General features: G+C 46.8%; 1 protein-coding gene across 1 annotated transcript in view; it reads right to left on the bottom strand.

Annotated features, from left to right (window-relative positions):
* The window catches only part of SLC6A1 (solute carrier family 6 member 1), a 76,122-nt gene extending 66,546 nt beyond the window's left edge, over window positions 1-9,576 (bottom strand). Inside the window, exon 1 of the mRNA XM_058031734.1 lies at window positions 9,466-9,576. The gene's annotated coding sequence lies outside the window, so the exon portion shown is untranslated. The remainder of the gene's footprint in view (window positions 1-9,465) is intronic.
* Between the last annotated feature and the right edge of the window lie 8,372 nt (window positions 9,577-17,948).

Genomic DNA, 17,948 nt, shown 5'->3' with positions numbered 1-17,948 from the left:
CCTTCGTGTTACACTTTCCCCCAAATTAAAACTTCAATGTTTTACCTTCCCCCAAGTTAAAAAGTTAAACCCCTTTTTTTACCTTGCCCCAGCTTGGGGAAATGGCCAATACTGCCATAATAATAATAATAATAATAATAATAATAATAATAATGATGATGATGATGATGATGATGATGATGATGATGATGATGATGATGATGATGATGATGTTTGGCTGCCAATGAGTTGATGTTTCTTAATCCCCCAATTTTGCACAGCTTTATCACTAATTAGACTCGTCCTTGACAAGCTGGGACAAAAATGAACTTTTCAGTGCCACCATGAATGGATACAGAAGGGACCAGTGACACTGTCCAGGTTGACAGCCACCACAAGGAACATCACACAGGTGACAGTTCAGCTTCAGGGGTGTTTTATTGTCCCTTTAATTCAGGGCACTGCCCTGCAGCACCTCAGATCCAACTCTTCATTAACTGCAGCTCAACACCCAGGAGCTCCACAAGGAAAGGCTGTGACCCTGATCATTCTCCCCAGGAATTCCTGCTCTTCCTTCCCCCATGCCATGGAAAAACCAGCTCTGCCCAGAGCAGGAAGCTCTCCCTTGCCCCAGCCCAGCCGATGAGCTGCTCTGCCTCGCCAGGTGGAACACCCAGCAAAGCCCAGCGCTCCCAAGGAATGCAGGGGAGCTCAAATCAATATTCAGCACAGATCCCTGCACCACAGCACTGCCATTATCTTGTGTGGCACATGCACTGTTCCCATGGCAACCAGCATCCTTCATCCTGCTCCATTATTTGGGCGGTTTGAGGCTCTCACAATCTCTGGTGCCCAAGCCACGGCTCAGAGCTGCTTTGTGCTAATCAGCCTCAAGAAGAAAAGAAGAAAATGCAGCGAAGTCTGGTTTTTCTAATCTATCAGCAGCATGGAAAGCAAGAAGTGGCATGGGAAATAGAGCTCCAGCAGCTGAGGGGAAGGGACTGTTATGTAACCTCCTTCATTAGGTGAGACTAACGTGCTGCAAATCCACCCCAGCCTTTCATTGCCACACATTGAACAGCCTGCCCGGGCAGGATCTTCACCAGGAGCAGCTTTGTAATAGGTGTTAGGAAATCAAATCTCCCTGCACATCTATTGTAATATTAGTGCCTCTCTAATTGATATCACACAGGTCTTTATTTTGAAAAAGGGCTCAGCTTGTAAGCACCAGCAGCATGGTCCAGGAAAATAATTTGATTTTGACCTTTTTATGATGTCTGCTATTAGAGTTTTAAAGGGCTATTATCAAAATCTATAATCTTTATAGTATAATCTATATTTGCTTGATATAAACTGTCCCTAGATACCTTAAGTAAGCTTCATCAATAACACCATTTCATTTCTTTTTTTTTTTTTTTTTTTTTTGGGGCATTTAAGCATTTCCACATCAAAGCATTACAGCAACCTCATTATGCTCTGCACAGCTTAATACAAAGTTCCCCTTAGTCACCAACCAGGGAATTTCAGGCAGAAAATAAATAACCTCATTTATTAAAGAGACCCTTGAAAAATCATCCCTAAGTTGCCAGCCTGGGGTTTATCCCTGGGAAATACACATGGGTCAGTAGGAACACACACAAATGCTTTGAAGTTGGAGGATTTGAAGGCTCCTAAAAAGAGATGCTGAAATAAATAAATAAATAAATAAATAAATAAATAAATAAGGCACTAAGCCAGAAAATGTCCTTACAAGTGACAAAGGAGCCTGACAGGCTGCTGAATTAAGCTGAGCTTAAATGTGCTCAGCACCTGTTGGGAGGAGCAGCGATTCTCTGAGTGCCCTGAGCAGCATCTCTGACAGCCACATTCCCTGTCAGGGCAGCTCTGGGGTCTTCTGGAGGTGAGCAGGGTCAAAGCCAAGGTCAGCCATGCCCACTGGGGATGGAGGGAAGCAGCTGTGCCCCTCTCAGCACCCTATCCCTCCCCAGAGCATCCAGGCAGCACCAAAGCCCCATTTCCTGGTGTCTCATGGGTTCAAACAGTGCAGGAGCAGGGCTGGCTGAGGTGGGAGCCACTCACCTTTCCTCCCCAGCCCCACAACAAGCATTCCAGCCCAGCAGAGTGCAGGAGGGTCCAGGCAGGCCCTGCTGCCCCAGGCTGGAGAGCTGACATCGTGCTCCACACACGATTTCAAACAGAAACAGCAAACACTGAAAGGTTCTGCAGAAAAGAAGCCCCCAAAAAAGCCCTTTTACCGCTGGCTCATGAATGTGTCAAGCACTGAGGGGAAGAAAGAGCAACACGAGAGGTCCGTGCTGCTGCCAGGGGTCGTGGCTTGTGGGAACCCAGAACATCCCCCTGGCTGTCCAGGATGGCCAAGACCCTGCCAGGGGGCTCAGAGACCCTGGCACAGAGCCCAGAACACCTGTGGGTTTGATTATGCCCCATGGAACTAATTAACAACCTTAGATGAAGATCAGCAAGTTTAGGTAGAATAATAGTGAAGTTATCATGGGGTGGAAAAGTGGATTTTGGGGTTTCTGGAATGGGAGCTCAGGAAGCAAGATGGAGGGAACTGGGTGTGTCCAGCCTTGCTCCTTCTTCTTCTTGGCCTCCATCTTCTGCTGTGATGGTGGCACTTTTAGATTGGTTTAGAGTAGAAGCTCACTGTCTAACGGAGGTGACAGGTATTGGGAAGTTATTGTAAACATTGTATATGTAGTTTTTAGTATACAGACATAACACCACCCCAGGGGCAGGCAGAGTGCCTGGAACTGTCCTGCTGGACGAACCTCAGCAGGACAGGAGAAAGAATTTTATAGATAAGAAACAATAAACAACCCTGAGACCGAGAAATTAAGAGCTCCGACTCATTCTTCAAGAGCTCAGGCTGGGAAAAGAGACTTTCTAACTTTTCTTGGGGTCACTCTGACAAGCAAAAGATCCCAACAGCGTCTGGGTGCAGGGCACAACCCCAGAGCCTGGTGCCCTGCTGGTGCCCCCAGCCCAGGCTCACCCACTGCTCCCAGCCCTGTGCAGCTGGCTGGCCCCGCTCAGGGCAGCAGAGAAAGCCCTGATCCCCATGCAGGGATGAGATTTCAGTGGTTTCACACTCCTGCTCCTCAGCCCTGGCACAGATTTGGAATTCTGCTCGTGTTCGACAGCCAGCGGAATCAATGGAATTAAATCCAGCCCATTTGTACCATTTAAGCCCACAGAGAAGCTTAACATATTTAATCATATAGCTTCCTTCCATTCAATAATTTGCCAGAGGAAAAGGCATGGAATTTTCCATCCACGCTTTCCCTTTGGAACATGCATCACAAGTGTGTACAGCTCCATTTTTCCTGCTCGTGTGATGGAGAAACTCTGTTGGTGACTCAGGAATGCTCAAACTTCTCTCCCTTTCTGTGTGCTCCAACCCAGCGGTGGCTGTTTCCTTCCATGCTCTGTGTCACCCTCCTGTAGGTGACCAGCAAGTGATGCTAAAATGGGAATAAAATGGGATTGGGAGGTGAAGGAAGCAGCACATGCAGCTGAGGAAGATGACATTGTGTTACCCTGAAGCCCATCTGCCAATTCAGAGAGGATCCAGCAGACAAGAGCAGCAGGATCCTTGAGGAATGATCTCTTTTTTCAGAGATGTTCAAACCCCTTTCAAATAATCCCAGTTAATTTTAATTTCGGAAGGTTAGATAGTCCTCAGAATTTTCTCTAATTGCATATTCCTCAGAATAGACTCCTCTGCTTGCTCTGTAATCAAATCATAATTAAAGCATCTGTGTCATTTTATCCATCCCTTCCTGCTATTTGTAACATTTACAGAAGGCAACAAAGATGCAGAATGCAAAATTTCCAGCGCCGAGGCTGGGCAGCAGCAGTGCCATGATGGGGATTTGTGCTGCTGTGAGTGCCTGAGCATCTCCTCAGGCTTTCCTTGGCCTTTCCAAACAGCCCAGGAGGAGAAGGGCACCAAACAGTGCCCCCCTTGTTGTGGCCACCACTGGAGGCCGTGTTTCATTCCTGGGACCCTTGTTTTTAACCAGCTGTGCAGGAGGCTGTGTTTCATTCCTGGGATTTTTGTTTTTAACCAGCTGCCTCCTTCCATCTGGGCACACTGGCCTGGGGCAGGCCGAGGAGCTGGAATCAAGGGAGGTGTCACACAGCAATATCACCTTGGCAGAAATGAGGATTTTCTCTCTGGGCAGCTGTTAGATGAGTCTCCACTCACCCAGGAAGAAAATGAGTCTCCAGATGAGTCTCCACTTCTTTCCAGGCAGGAAAAAATCCCAGACCAAAGCAACCAACAGTAAAGGGGCTCCCTGGGCTTTATCAGAAAACTCAGAGTAACTCATTTGTCACTGTCACATTTTCTGAAAGATCCCTTCACTGGGTTTTCTTCTCCTGAGAAGCTGAGAAGCCTCAGAAAAGAATGAAAACAATAATTATCTCATTTGCTTCTCCTCGGTTTTTCTGCTTTGGAATGTGGGCTGGACATTGTTTACCAACAGGTGAATGTTTGATTGGTTTCATTTGAATTGTTTTTATTTAATGACCAATCACAGCCAGCTGTGTTGGACTCTCTGAGTCAGTCACAAGTTTTATTATCATTCTTGCTAAACCTTCTGTCTGTATCCTTCTCTTTCTTTAGTATAGTTTTAGCATAGCATAATATAATGTAATATAATATAATATAATATAATATAATATAATATAATATAATATAATATAATATAATATAATATAATATAATATAATATAATATAATATAATATAATATAATATAATATAATATAATATAATATAATATAATATAATATAATATAATATAATATAATATAATATAATATAATATAATATAATATATCAGCCTTCTGAGAACATGGAGTCAGATTCCTCATCTCTCACCTCATCCTGGGGACCTCAGAAACTCAGCACTAATTGGATTATTGGAGGCACCCTTTGCCTCCCAGAGCATCAGAGAAGTCATATTTCACATTAGAAGTGTTTCCATAAACTTTTCACCCACTGCTGTGGAGTGATGAGCAAACCTCTCTGGGGAAAGAGTTTGCAGTTTGGGTTTTGTCTGCTTTATTTCAGAAAGACAGAGGGGAAAGAATCAGAATTCCTTGCACTAGCAGAGTTCAGGCTCAGACAGGGATAATTTCCTTAGGAATTTGTAGTTTGTATTAAAAGGAATGCATTGATTGGTAAATGAAAGCATCTATTTTTCAAAAGAAAAATTTTTGAATGTATTTATGCACCACTAACATGGCTTTTTCTTCCATCCTAGATTTTAATCCTGTTACACAATTTGGTAACACTACAGAATGAACCTCAGCTGTGCAGGCAGCACTCGATAAACTCCTGATTACAACTGGTATAAAAAGTACTGATTTCTCACTGAATGTTTTTCATTGCAGCATCATTCTAGTGAAACATTCAAATAATTGTCATTTTGCACAGAAAAGATCCAGTTTACACAAAGGTTACTCTAAGAACTTCAGACTGAAATCAGTACTGAGTTTGCTCTCAACATCACTGTCCTTCTGAAATATAACTTGTAGACAAAGATCAAAACTGGAAAAAAATAAAAATTTTCCATCTTAACAATTCACTGTAGGAATAATTTTTAGATAACTTCTATTTTTGGACAACAAATCCTTTCAGAACTCACTTTGAATTGAAAAGAGATTTTGGAAAAATTAATACCTCAGTTTCCTTAACTTAAGTCTTAAAGAGAATTTTCATAGCTGCTGGGTAATGTTAGATATAATATCTGGGGTGATTTTATTAATTTCAGGGGGTGTTTTATGTCATTGGGATTGCTGCAGATTATTGGGATTGCTGCAGATCATTCGGATGGGATTGCAGCAGATCATTGGAACGGGATTGTTGCAGATTTTTGGGATTGCTGCAGATTATCGGGATTGTTGCAGATCATTGGGATGGGATTAGTGCAGATCACTAGGATTGTTGCAGATCATTGGGATTGCTGCAGATTCCTGGGATTATTAATTATTTTACTTCCTAGTTTACAAGGGAGAATTCTTGTCCATGTTCTGTCACTTTCCTCCATCAATAAATATCAATTCACTTATCACACTTCACATCTCAAATATCCAGCTGCCAGCCTTGCCCTTAGAAAAGGCCCACACAGGTGAAGCTGTTATTGATATTATTTTCCCCTTAAAGATCTACATTTGAAAAGCAGAAAGGTAAATCAAATAATCCAGCTGGTGCCTGGTTCCGTCCTCACACAGAGCTGAGGACGGGAGCAGAAGTTGGGGCTGAAACGCTGCCTCTCCTCACCCTGACAGCCACAGGGCAGGAACCAGGGGGACAAAACATCTCAGCCGGGTTCTGAAGCACATTGATTGTGGTTTAAAAACCCAAAGGCTGAATTTCTCTTTGCTATTGGCACAAGCAGACACTCAGCTGCCTGGTCTGGGCTCTGCAGGAGCTGAGCCCGTGTGTGAGAGCTCTGTCCCCCTCTGTCACCGGCTCAGAGAGCTCAGGGATGCTGCAGCATCACCCCTGCCCTGCCAGCTCAGGGCAGGCTCTGCTTTATGTAACCAAATGTGGCAGCACATCCAAAGCACAACCATGCAAATGTCACAGCTGACCCTCCAACGTGCACTTGCGAGGCACAGATTTATCCCCAAGTCCAAACTCATTTCTCGTCTCCAACGTTCAAGGCAGGCATGAGTTAGAAGAGATCATGGTAAGTAGAAAATCCTAAGATAACTTGAAAAGAAATTGTCACCAAGGATTCTCTTCAGAGATAATATTGTTTTTCCAAATCACTTGTTCGTAGTTGAGTCATCCCAGAGAGAATCTAAAGCTTGTGGAAATTTGTCACTGCGTGTAGTACGAGGAGTGCAGAACTCTTGCAGATTATTTAGAAATTTCCCTTTTGCATCTGGAGCTTGGATTGCACTTACAGGGTGAAAAGATTCAAACACACAGCCAAAAACATCTTCCCCCACCGCCCTCCCACTCGTTCCCCCTCCTCATGTTCAATTACTACTGTGTTAGACTTAACAGTGCCACCAACACTGCAGCTCTGGAGCAGCAATAAAATCAGCAATCAGTGCCTTCAGTAAATACATTAACACCAACTCATCCACGCCAACAAATCATTGTTTACTTCTGAAATATGTTTTAGCAGCCCACGGTATTCATCAATCAAGTGAGGCTGGGCTCTGAACGTTCTGAGAGAGGCTCAGATTTTCACTTTACCAACAGAACCACAAAACAAATGGAAATTGCTTTCCTTTCTCCAAGGAAGGTTTGCACACCTGAAATATAACACTGCCCTGTCTGGAATCTGTCAAACTCGCTGTCTGTGGAGAAATTCATGATCACAAAGCTATTGAGGAGGAAAACACCTGAAATTCGCACAGATGATGCTCATGTGGACACACACAACGCAAACCAGCTGTGACAACCAGCAGTCCCTGGTGATCATCAGCAAATGACACCATTTGTGCCTTTAACCTCAGAAGGAGCCAAAGCCATCAATTCTGCACACGTTCCATACACTCTAAAGATTAAAAACTCACTTACAAGGAGTTCCCTACGATGGCAGTGTTGCTGTTAAAATCCTTCAAACTTACCAATTATGCTGCCTAATTAGAGAGAGAAATAAATTCTGAGCTGTCTTCAGAACCGTTCAGTACCGTTCTTAACATGGCAATTCCTGGCAGATTTCATGCATTTAGCATTAGAATTGCAATTTATTTTGGCAGCTGAAACAGCTCCTGTTTTCTCTGTGCCCCCTGCAGCACCTCCAGCACTCCGACTCACACACATTACGTGACTTGATCCTCTTTGAAACCCGAGCCACCTTCACACCTGCACACAAATGTACTAAGTCCAGAGTTTTAAATCACTGCCCTCCACATCCAGAACTCCACATTTGAAACACAAGCTGCCAAGTTCCTCAGCTTTTGAAAGGACCAGGAGGAGCCACTGTCCCTTTAATGTTCCACCTCGTCTCCAAAAGAAACGTCTTTTTACTAGAGCTCAGTGTGATTCACTGGAATTTGCCAGGCAGGTCAGGAAATCCCCTGAAGCAGAGGAAGAATATTAAAGAGATGGGACATGTATATCAAATCTCATTACTGTTCTCTTCTGAGAATCAATCAGGTGAAAGGATGTGATGATGTCATTATGACATCATTGACTTTGGGATTAGCAATTCAGAGCTACTTAGCAACCAAAGCTGTCCAATACAGAAGTAAGAGATCCAGTGGAAGATGTTATCATCTGACCCACTTACTGCAAGATAAATATTTGTCAATGCTGGTTTCGAGACTTTGTCAGAGATGCGAAAACTTACGAACAGCCTTGTTTCAAGTGCAGAATATTTGAAATAAAACGTTCCCCCTGAACCTTTTCCATTTATATCCAAGCGTATTCTTTACCCCATAACAGCTCATACCCATGTTCCCTCTCAGTCATCTTCTTCCTCACCTTCCCATAAATCTAAACCCCAAAAATGCACAAAGAAAAACCTTCTGCTAAACAGATTACTGTTATTTTAAGAACTACAAGCTCTATTAGAAACTCAAACCTCGTATAGTCAAGGGAGAGTAATATAATTGCATCAAAATGCAAGCTTGGAAAGCGTGCTTATTTCATTAAAGTAAGCTGAAAAGATCCAGTTGATGAACTCCAGTATCCGTCAGAAATTCCAACCAAAATAAAAAGGAAAAAGCTTTGTGCATGAAAAAAGAATTGGTCACGCTACTTCTGTGGCTATTTCTGGGACCTGAAAGGGTTTGATGCCCGGAATCTATGGCTGACCTGATTTTCTTTAAAGTTCACTCGTCTCCGTTGAAAATACAGTTCTAAAGCAACCGAGCGAAGCTCTCCGATGCCCTGAAATTCAAACTAAAGCTTTAAACCCATTCCCAACAAGCCAGAAGTGGGGCGCTGGGCTGACACTTGGTGTTCCCGCAGCCACGGGCGAGCGGAGCACCGCGACGCCTTCGGGGAGCAAACGAAAGAAAATCAACCACTCCGCCTTCTGCAAAGAACTTTTATTATCGGGGCGAGGCCGCTCCAGCTCTCCACGGCTCCGAGAGCCCCGCGGTGCCGGGAGCGCCCGCGGAGCCCGCACGGAGCGCGCAGGGAGCGGCGGAGGCTCCGCGGAGCGCGGCACGGCTCGGGGAGCCCCGGAGAGCCGGCTCGGAACCTCCCCGAGCTCCGGCAACAGGCGGCAGCTCCCGGCCATCGCCGCTCCCCGCGGGGCTCCGCCGCCCTGCGAGGAGCTGCCGGCTCAGCCTCCATCCCCCGGGGGCTGCCGCGTCCCCCTCTGAGCCCCGGCAGCATCCCACAGCATCCCTTAGCATCGCTGCATCCCGCAGCATCCCTGCATCCCGCAGCATCCCTTCATCCCGCAGCATCCCGGGCGCGTTTCCCCCGCGGGGCTCGGGCTCGGGGTCGTGCTGGAGCCCGCGGTCACAGCGCACAGCCTACCTGCCGAGGAGAAGGAGGAGGAGCAGGAGCAGGAGGAGGAAGAGGAGCTGGAGGTGCCGCTGCCGCCGCCGCCGCCCGTCCCGAGCCACCGGCGCTGCCCTCCCCGAGCGATATTAATGTTCATTTAAAGCTCGGCGCCCGCCGCTCCGCCGCGCCCTCCCCGCTCGGGCTGGGGGCCGGGCCCGCACCGCCCCTGCCCGCCCCCGGACCGCCCCTCGGCACCGGCGGGTCCCCCCGGGGCTGACAGACCCCCCTCGGCACCGGCGAGTCCCCTCGGGGCTGATGGATCCCCCTTCATCAGAACCCCCCTTCATCAGATGTCCCTCAGGGCTGCTGGATCCTTTCGGGGCCGGCGGGTCCCCTCGGGGCTGCCAGACCCTCCTCGGGCCTGACGGATTCCCTTGGGGCCAGCAGATGCCTCTCGGGGCTGGCAGACCCCGCTCGGGACCGACAGGTCCCCTCAGGGCTGATGGATCCCCTTCCGGGCTGGGGGGGTCCCCTGGGGCCAGCAGATACCCCTCAGGGCTGATGGATCCCCCCCCTACGGGAGTGGCAAATGCTCCTCGGGGCTGATGGATGCCCTCGGGGCCAGGAGATGCCCCTCAGGGCTGCTGAATCCTTTCTAGGCTGGCGGGTCCCCTCGGGGCTGATGGATCCCCCTCAGCACCAGCGGGTCCCCCCGGGAGTTGCAGGTTCTCCTCTGGGCTGATAGATGCCCTTGGGGCCAGCAGATGCCCCTCAGGGCTGCTGGATCCTTTCCGGGCCAGCGAGTCCCCTCAGGGCTGATGGATCCCCCTGTGGTCTGGCGGGGCCCCCCGGGAGTGGCAGATGCTCAGTGGGGCTGATGGATGCCCTTGGGGCCAGCAGATGCCCCTCAGGGCTGCTGGATCCTTTCTGGGCCAGTGGGTCCCCTCGGGGCTGCCAGACTCCCCTCGGCACCGACAGGTCCCCTCGGGGCTGGCGGGTCCCCCCCAGGAGTGGCAGATGCCCCTCAGGGCTGATGGATCCTTTCTGGACCGGCAGGTCCCCTCCGAGCTGATGGATCCCTCTCGGGGCTGGCAGGTCCCCCCGGGGCTGATGGATCCCCCTTGGCGCTGATGGATCCCCCTTGGCACCGATGGGTCCCCCCAGGGCTGATGGATCCCCCTCCGGGCTGGCGGGTCCCCTCAGGGCTGATAGATCCTTTCTGGGCCGGCAGGTTCCCTCAGGGCTGATGGATCCCCCTCCGGGCTGGCAGGTCCCCTCGGGAGTGGCAGATGCCCCTCAGGGCCTATGGATGCCCTTGGGGCCATCAGATGCCCTTCAGGGCTGCTGGATCCTTTCTGGGCCAGTGCATCCCCTCAGGGCTGATGGATCCCCCTCGGTACCGACAGGTCCCCTCAGGGCTGATGGATGCCCTTGGGGTTAGCAGATGCCCCTCATGGCTGCTGGATCATTCTGGGCCGGCAGGTCCCCTTGGGGCTGATGGATCCCCCTTGGAAGTAGCAGATGTCCCTCAGGGCTGATGGATGCCCTTGGGGCCTATGGATGCCCTTGGGGGCAGCAGACGCCCCTCAGGGCTGCTGGATCCTTTCTGGGCCAGTGAGTCCCCTCAGGGCTGATGGATCCCCCTCAGGGCTGATGGATCCCCCTTGGCACCAGCGAGTCCCCTCAAGGCTGATGGATCCCCCTGTGGTCTGGCGGGGTTCCCCGGGAGTGGCAGATGCTCTGTGGGGCTGATGGATGCCCTTGGGGCCAGCAGATGCCCCTCAGGGCTGCTGGATCCTTCAGGGTCCCCTCAGGGCTGCTGGATCCTTTCAAGGCCGCGGGGCTGGTGTCAGGCTAACCCCGTGTCGCAGGGCCTGGTGACACCTGCGACCAGCTCACCCCATTTTCCCCCATCCTCCCCCGGATGGTGCCGGGCAGGCCCAGTGCAGAGATCTGGTGCCCTCAGCTGGTTCCCCCCAGCCCTGGTGAACCAAAGTTGACCAGAGAAGTTGAGAATGGCCAGGCTGGAGCTGCTGAGAGCTCTCTGCCCAGGTCTGGGTCACCAGTGTGGGATTTATTTCAAACAGGAATGCCTAGAAGTGTGTTTTGAACCTGTGGAGACACAGATGTGCTCCCGAGCCTTCTCAAAAATGTGGCCAGGATGGTCTTATTTCTGGAGTCCTGCTCAGTTGGGTGAGACGTAAACTTTAAGGAATTTAGAGATTTTTGAGGAGCTAAGATTTTAGTTAGATAAGCTTTATTGGAGTTAATCAAAATAAATGGGTAGGCCTTGATGAAGTTGAGTTACTAGTTAACTAATAATTGATTGCTTGTCAGCACAATGTTTGGTTAGCTGGGTTTATAATGAAGAATATAGAAACTGATAAATGGCTTTTAGGAACATAAGACAATTACTTTTAGGAACATAAGACAATTGTGGCCCCCTCTGTTCTGAAACCAATTGAAGATGGGGAGTGGGAATTCTACCAAGGGTTCATTTGTCATATTTGCATTGAAAAGGCATAAAGGTCAGAAGGAGGAAGACTTCATTTACTTCCTCATTTTGGGACCCCTCCCCATGAAAGGGACCACCGACCCATTTCAAGGAACAAACTACGCATGTTTAATGGCATTTGAACTAATTACCATGCTTAACGGCTTTTGAACTAATTACCATGAGAACCAAGGAATGGGATTTACCAAAGTTACGGATATGCATTTGTATTTTGGGTATTCAATACTTGTATAGATAAAAGGACTCTGCAATCACCTGTAAATTTGGTGTATGTTTGGGAGTTATCCCACAATAAACATACACTTTCTAACTCTAAACTGTTAGAGAGATTTTGTCCATCATAGTTAGATATCGGTACTATATCAATAACGATATTTTTAATAGATCATTGGTGCTCCCTCACAGGGCCAGGTGGGGTCACCAGAGCCAGCCAACCCAGGCACTCAGGGAAGGTGAAGAGCGGGGAGAGGAGACATGGAACTGAGCAGGAATGTCACAGGCAGGGACAGACCCAGGGCACAGACCCCAGGCAACACCTGCTGGAGAGTGTTCCATGATGGTTCCTCAAGCAACCATCCCAGTGATGAATTCAATCTTGTCTTGTCCTGTGCCTCACTGCATGAGCACACAGCTTGGAAAGTCAGGTAACACTCACAATTTTGTGTTAAAATGCACCAAATCAATAACAAAACCAGGCACATGCACTGCACTGTCAAACACATATTGAGTCCAGAGGGTCTGACCTCCTCCTTCCCATCCCAAATGGGGCTGAAAGGGTTTTTTTTACTTTTATTTTCCCCACCAAAGCATCATGAACCCATCCCAGATGCTTATTTCCTCAATGTCCACATTGCTCAGTGTGAATTTAAGGATGATATGTGAACCAATGTTTAACTCGTGATAATCACACAGCAAAAGGAACTTAAACACTGATGTTTATTAAGACATAAAGATCAGAGCTTAAAAAGGGCTAATTAGCATTTCCAAACCCAGCTAATTGTGCAGAGGTTGTCAGATTACTCAAAATCTTCAATGACCTGCTTGCAAGTTTTAATGGAGAAAACATGTCAGCAGAGTTTAACTCTGTTGCCCATTAATTACAAAGAGTATTTATGCTGAGAATAATAATTGGATTGCCCTGTAATCCACCATAATAATCAGGAATTTTCTTTGCCCATGTGCCTTGGAAAGGTAATAGCTCATGATATTTGAGCTGATTTTTACAGCAGCAATGAGTAACTCCTATCATTACTTCAGGGTTATAGATTTTGCTCCTGATTAGCACTTGATTAGTCCTTGTCTTCATCATGGTGCCATTGTCCTTGCATTTTGGTTCAGCATGGGTGCTGATTGACTCAGCTTTTTAAAAATACAGGATATATTCAGTTGTTCAGAGTTGTTCAGCACAATTTGACTCCTCCTTTTCCTTTTCTCTCAGAGATGCTTTTCTCTGGGCTTGGACATGCCATCAGCTCTGGTGGCACTGCAGTGGGGCTGGCTGTCTTCTGCCTCTGAGATTGTTTGCAGTGGATAGGTCAGGACCATCAGAACCACTGGAAAAGGTCAGAACCACTGGAAAAGGTCAAGACTGCATGACCTGGCACTGCCAGCCATGCCTGGGACCACTTCTCACCTTTTTGATGCTTGAGCCTAGATGTATTTCTACTGGAGAGCTCCAGTTTGGTAGAGTAAATCATCATGAAGAAAATCAATTCTGTGAGGGAGTTGAGGGAATAAATGACACTAACAGCCACCAAGGTGCAGACCAAAACCCCCAAAACTCCACTGCATTTGGGTCTCAAATTGTCCTGGACCTGCATTTCAGTAGATTTCAAGCCCACCTGAATTCAGTTTGGTCTGATCCATGAGAGATTTAAAAATCTAAACTAATCCTGTCATTGTGATATTAGAGAAGAAGTCTCAGGAGAAGGAGCTGAGAGAGCTGGGGTGGTTTAGCCTGGAGAAAAGGAGGGTCAGGGGAGATTTTACCTCTCTCTACAACTTCCTGAATAAAGGGAGATGGAATCAGTCTTTTATCCCAAGTAACAAGGGACAGGACAAGAGGATACAGTCCCAGGTTGTGCCAGGGGGAATTTGGAAAGGAGAAGTCTGTGCTGTGGCTTGGAGGCAGTGCCATAATCTCCCTCTAAGCCTCACCAGTGAGGAGAGCTGTGCCATGCTCTAGTGGAAAGATCTGGTTGAAGCTGGATGTCACAGTGCAGTTCAGTGACTTGAGAAAGGTCTGCAGCTCTTCCATCCTCACTCAGGTGATGTCCCCTACACAAATCCTGGCTGGCTATGACCCCACTGACCTCAAACCTGAGGGTTTGCAACCCACAATGACCACCAGCCGTGACAATTTAGCAAATTATCAACAAAAAAGTCTAATTGTTACTGCTTGAATCTGGTCCCTTATTCAGGGCATGATCTTTATCTGCTCTGAGTACATTCCTGTCTGACCTCCAGACATCAAAAGCAGCAAAAAGCAAAACCAAGGAACAACCCACACTGACCACAAGGCTGTGTTTTCCTTTTGGCACAAAAAGCAGCTACCTTTTGGGATGAAAGATAACACTGTGGAATTGTTTAAGCAGTTGACAAATTGAATGATCAAAGCTCCAGTCTGTTTATGTGTCACCTAGAACAGCATCACAAGCACAGCACTGGAGCTGGGGGGTTCAGCAGCATGGAAACTGCTGCAAACAAAACACAGATAACAATAATCCTCACAGATTATTAATAATCCTGCCAGAACCAGGGCTGAGGTGTTTCATGCTTGTCAGTGCCACTGCTTCAGGTCTTCTTTCAGGCCTGCAGGGAGCAGCTTCCACTTTACACCCATTTTTTAACTGAAATATGGGTAAGATTTCAGCCCTCAAACCCTCAATATTCCCTTGCAGTGCCTGGGTAATTTTTCCTGCCAAGACTGCCCAGGTGACACTGAATTCCTGCTCCTGTGGGCAGCCCTGTCCCAGTGGGATCTGAGGTATTCTCACTGAGCTGGCAGCAGGATGCTCCAGACTTCTCCCTCTCTCCATAGCATCTGCATGTCACAGATGTCTTTTTATGAAAAATCCTTTCCTTAGGATTTTTTCCTCCTGAGAAGCTGGGAGGCCTCAGGAACAAAGTGTAAACAATGGTTATCTGCTGCTGTGGGATGCAACAGGTGCATCTGGGATTGGCCCATGTTGGTTGTTTCTAATTAATGGCCAATCACAGTCAGCTGCCTCGGACTCTCTGTCCAAGACAGACGCTTTTGTTATTCTGTTCCTTTTCTATTCTTAGCCAGCCTTCTGATGAAATCCTTTCTTCTATTCTTTTAGTATAGTTGTAATATAATATATATCATAAAATAATAAATCAGCCTTCTGAAACATGGAGTCAGATCCTCACTTCTTCCCTCATCCTCAGACCCCTGTGAACACGGGCACACCTGCAGCCAGCCCGTGTCACCCCAAAATGTCCCTGAGGGGAGCCAGCACCCAGGCACACCCCACAGAGCCTGACCTGCCTCCATCCAACATTTTCCCTGAGATTTGTGAGTCAGCAGCTTGCCCACACAGCAGGAGAAGCCTGGCACATTTGTAAATAATCTGGGGGAAACTCCACACTTTTCTCCCTCCCAGGAGCTCCTTGCAACAGGAGATCCTTTTAGATATTTTTAAAGGAACTCTGCAGCACACAAAGGAATTTAAATCAGGATGTTCAGGGGACAGACAGGGTTCCACCTGTAGACACTAAGAGCAGCACAAGCCTGTGCTCACAGGGCCAGGCAGCAATGAACTCTCTCTGCTGCTTTGGGACAGTTGGCTCTGATGTGGAAGTATTTCAGTATTTCAGTATTGTTTCAGTATTTAAATATTTCAGTATTTCAGTATTTATTTCAGTATTTCAGTATTTCAGTATTTTTCATTATCTCAGTATTTCAGTATTATTTAGTATCTCAGCATTTCAGTATTAATTTCAGTATTTCAGTGTTTATTTCAGTATTATTTCAGTATCTCATTTCAGTATTTCAGTATTTATTTTTCAGTATTATTTCAGTATTATTTCAGTATTTCAGTATTTCAATATTTCAGTATTATTTCAGTATTTCAATATTTCAGTATTTCGATATTTCAGTTTTTCATATTATTTCAGTATTTCATATTATTTCAGTATTTCATATTATTTCAGCATTATTTCAGTATTTCAGTATTATTTCAGTATTTATTTCAGCTGTTACACTTGAATTGCTGCTCCTTATCCCTCGTGTGAATGTTCTTGCCATCACCTGACCTGTTAGGGCTGGGATTCAGCAAGGACTGGAGCTGTTGAGGTGGGGATGCAGAAAGGGACACAGCCAGAGGAGATAGCTGGAAGAAAAGAAAGAAAGAGCTGAAAAGTTCAGGAAAGAACTGAGCTGTTTCTAGCCCTGGTTGCCCAAACTCCCCAGGCAGTGCTGTGCAGCTCTCTGCAGTTAACATCTCCACCAGCAGCACCCTCTGTGTTTATTTAGGCTTTGGGAGGACCAAAGGCAGCCTCTGCAAGCTCGGGCAGTTTGAAGCCTGATCCAAATCACCCCAAACTCAGTGGGAGAAAGTTTCTTGTTGACTTTGACAATGGTTTTTGGAGCAGGTCCCTGGTGATGACTGAGCTGGAGCCCAGCCACAGTGACTCTGTTGGAGCTCTGATTTGGCCTTGACAGATGATGAGAAATAATCTAGTGGTTATTACAGCACTTATTTCTGCATTTCTAAAGCATTAAAAGGCATTCATAAGGCTTTGTTGTATTTTTACATCTCAAAGAAAGAAAGTTGGCTTGGACTGTGTTTTAAAAAATAGCTTTACATCTGTCTTGGCTGCAGAGAGCAGTGATTGGGCTTGGACAACATCTGGAAGGGATATAAAACTTGCACACAAGGAGAGGCACTAAGTATAGCAGGGACAAAAGACTTGAACCTCTCATCAGAGCGCTGAGCCAAGGGAGAGAAGGGACTAAAGAGGCCTTGTGTGGCTGAGGAAGTGGCAAAAGCCAGCTCCAGCAGGGACAATGCCTGGGAGATCTGCTGCCAGCACCAGCCTTTCCTGCTGGCCAAAAAAGTTTTCAAAATTTCCTCCTCCAACACACACTCTGCTTCAAAGCAGCCCCTTGCATTCAATAAACTCGTTCTGCAGTTTATTGATGTAGCCAGGAGATGATTTTCCAAATGCAGTTAACATTATTTTCATCCTGCAAACCGTGTCAGATTAATTTGGGACAAGCTGTGTTTGTTTTATTTTTTTCCGCCTCCTGCTAGAACAGTGTGCTGGGCACTTTTTGGAAGCCAGGGGACCTTGCTGTGGCTGTCTAGGAAGGTGTCACACAGAGGTGGCCACAGCCACATGTCCCACAGCCCCAGTGCCACATGAATTCTTCACAGAAAGCCTTTAAAATATCAATAAAATATGTTCACAGCAGGAAAATAGAAAATTTTCATGGACACAGCACAGGGAGAACACTCTCCTCAAAGTCATGGGAAAAGAGAACAGTTCCACATAGGGTTGATTATTTTTTACCTTTAAATCCCTTCTTAGGTTATCAGTGAACAGCACAAAGGGATCAGTGGGACCTCAGAGACAAAATACTTTTTTTGAACATCATTTGAAATACACAATTTCCTGATTGCAGGGTGCTTGTGCTAGGATTTGGGCTGGTGCAGACCCTTCTTTATTATTTCCCCCAAAATCTTTCAGAAACAACTGTTTGAGACACTGAAAACTGGAGGAACCCAAAGGGCTTTGTGCTCAATTCATTGATCATTGCCCTCTGAGGGTTCATTGGATCTCATCCCTGGGAAATGGGCTCAGGAATGCATTGAGTCAATGGAGAGAGTTCTTTTGTACCACTTAATTGAATCTCATCAGCATTTCCCCCTGGCTGTGCAACTGATAGCAAGCTGTGTTCAGGCAGTGTGATTTGCTGAGGAGAAACTTAAACTTTGTATATACATAAAATAAAAATTTAAAATAAATATAAATG

The sequence above is a fragment of the Melospiza georgiana genome, chromosome 11 (genome assembly GCF_028018845.1).
Source record: "Melospiza georgiana isolate bMelGeo1 chromosome 11, bMelGeo1.pri, whole genome shotgun sequence".
Taxonomy (NCBI): domain Eukaryota; kingdom Metazoa; phylum Chordata; class Aves; order Passeriformes; family Passerellidae; genus Melospiza; species Melospiza georgiana.
The sequence above is the reverse complement of the archived record's forward strand: the minus strand, read 5'-3'. Positions and strand labels throughout refer to the sequence as shown.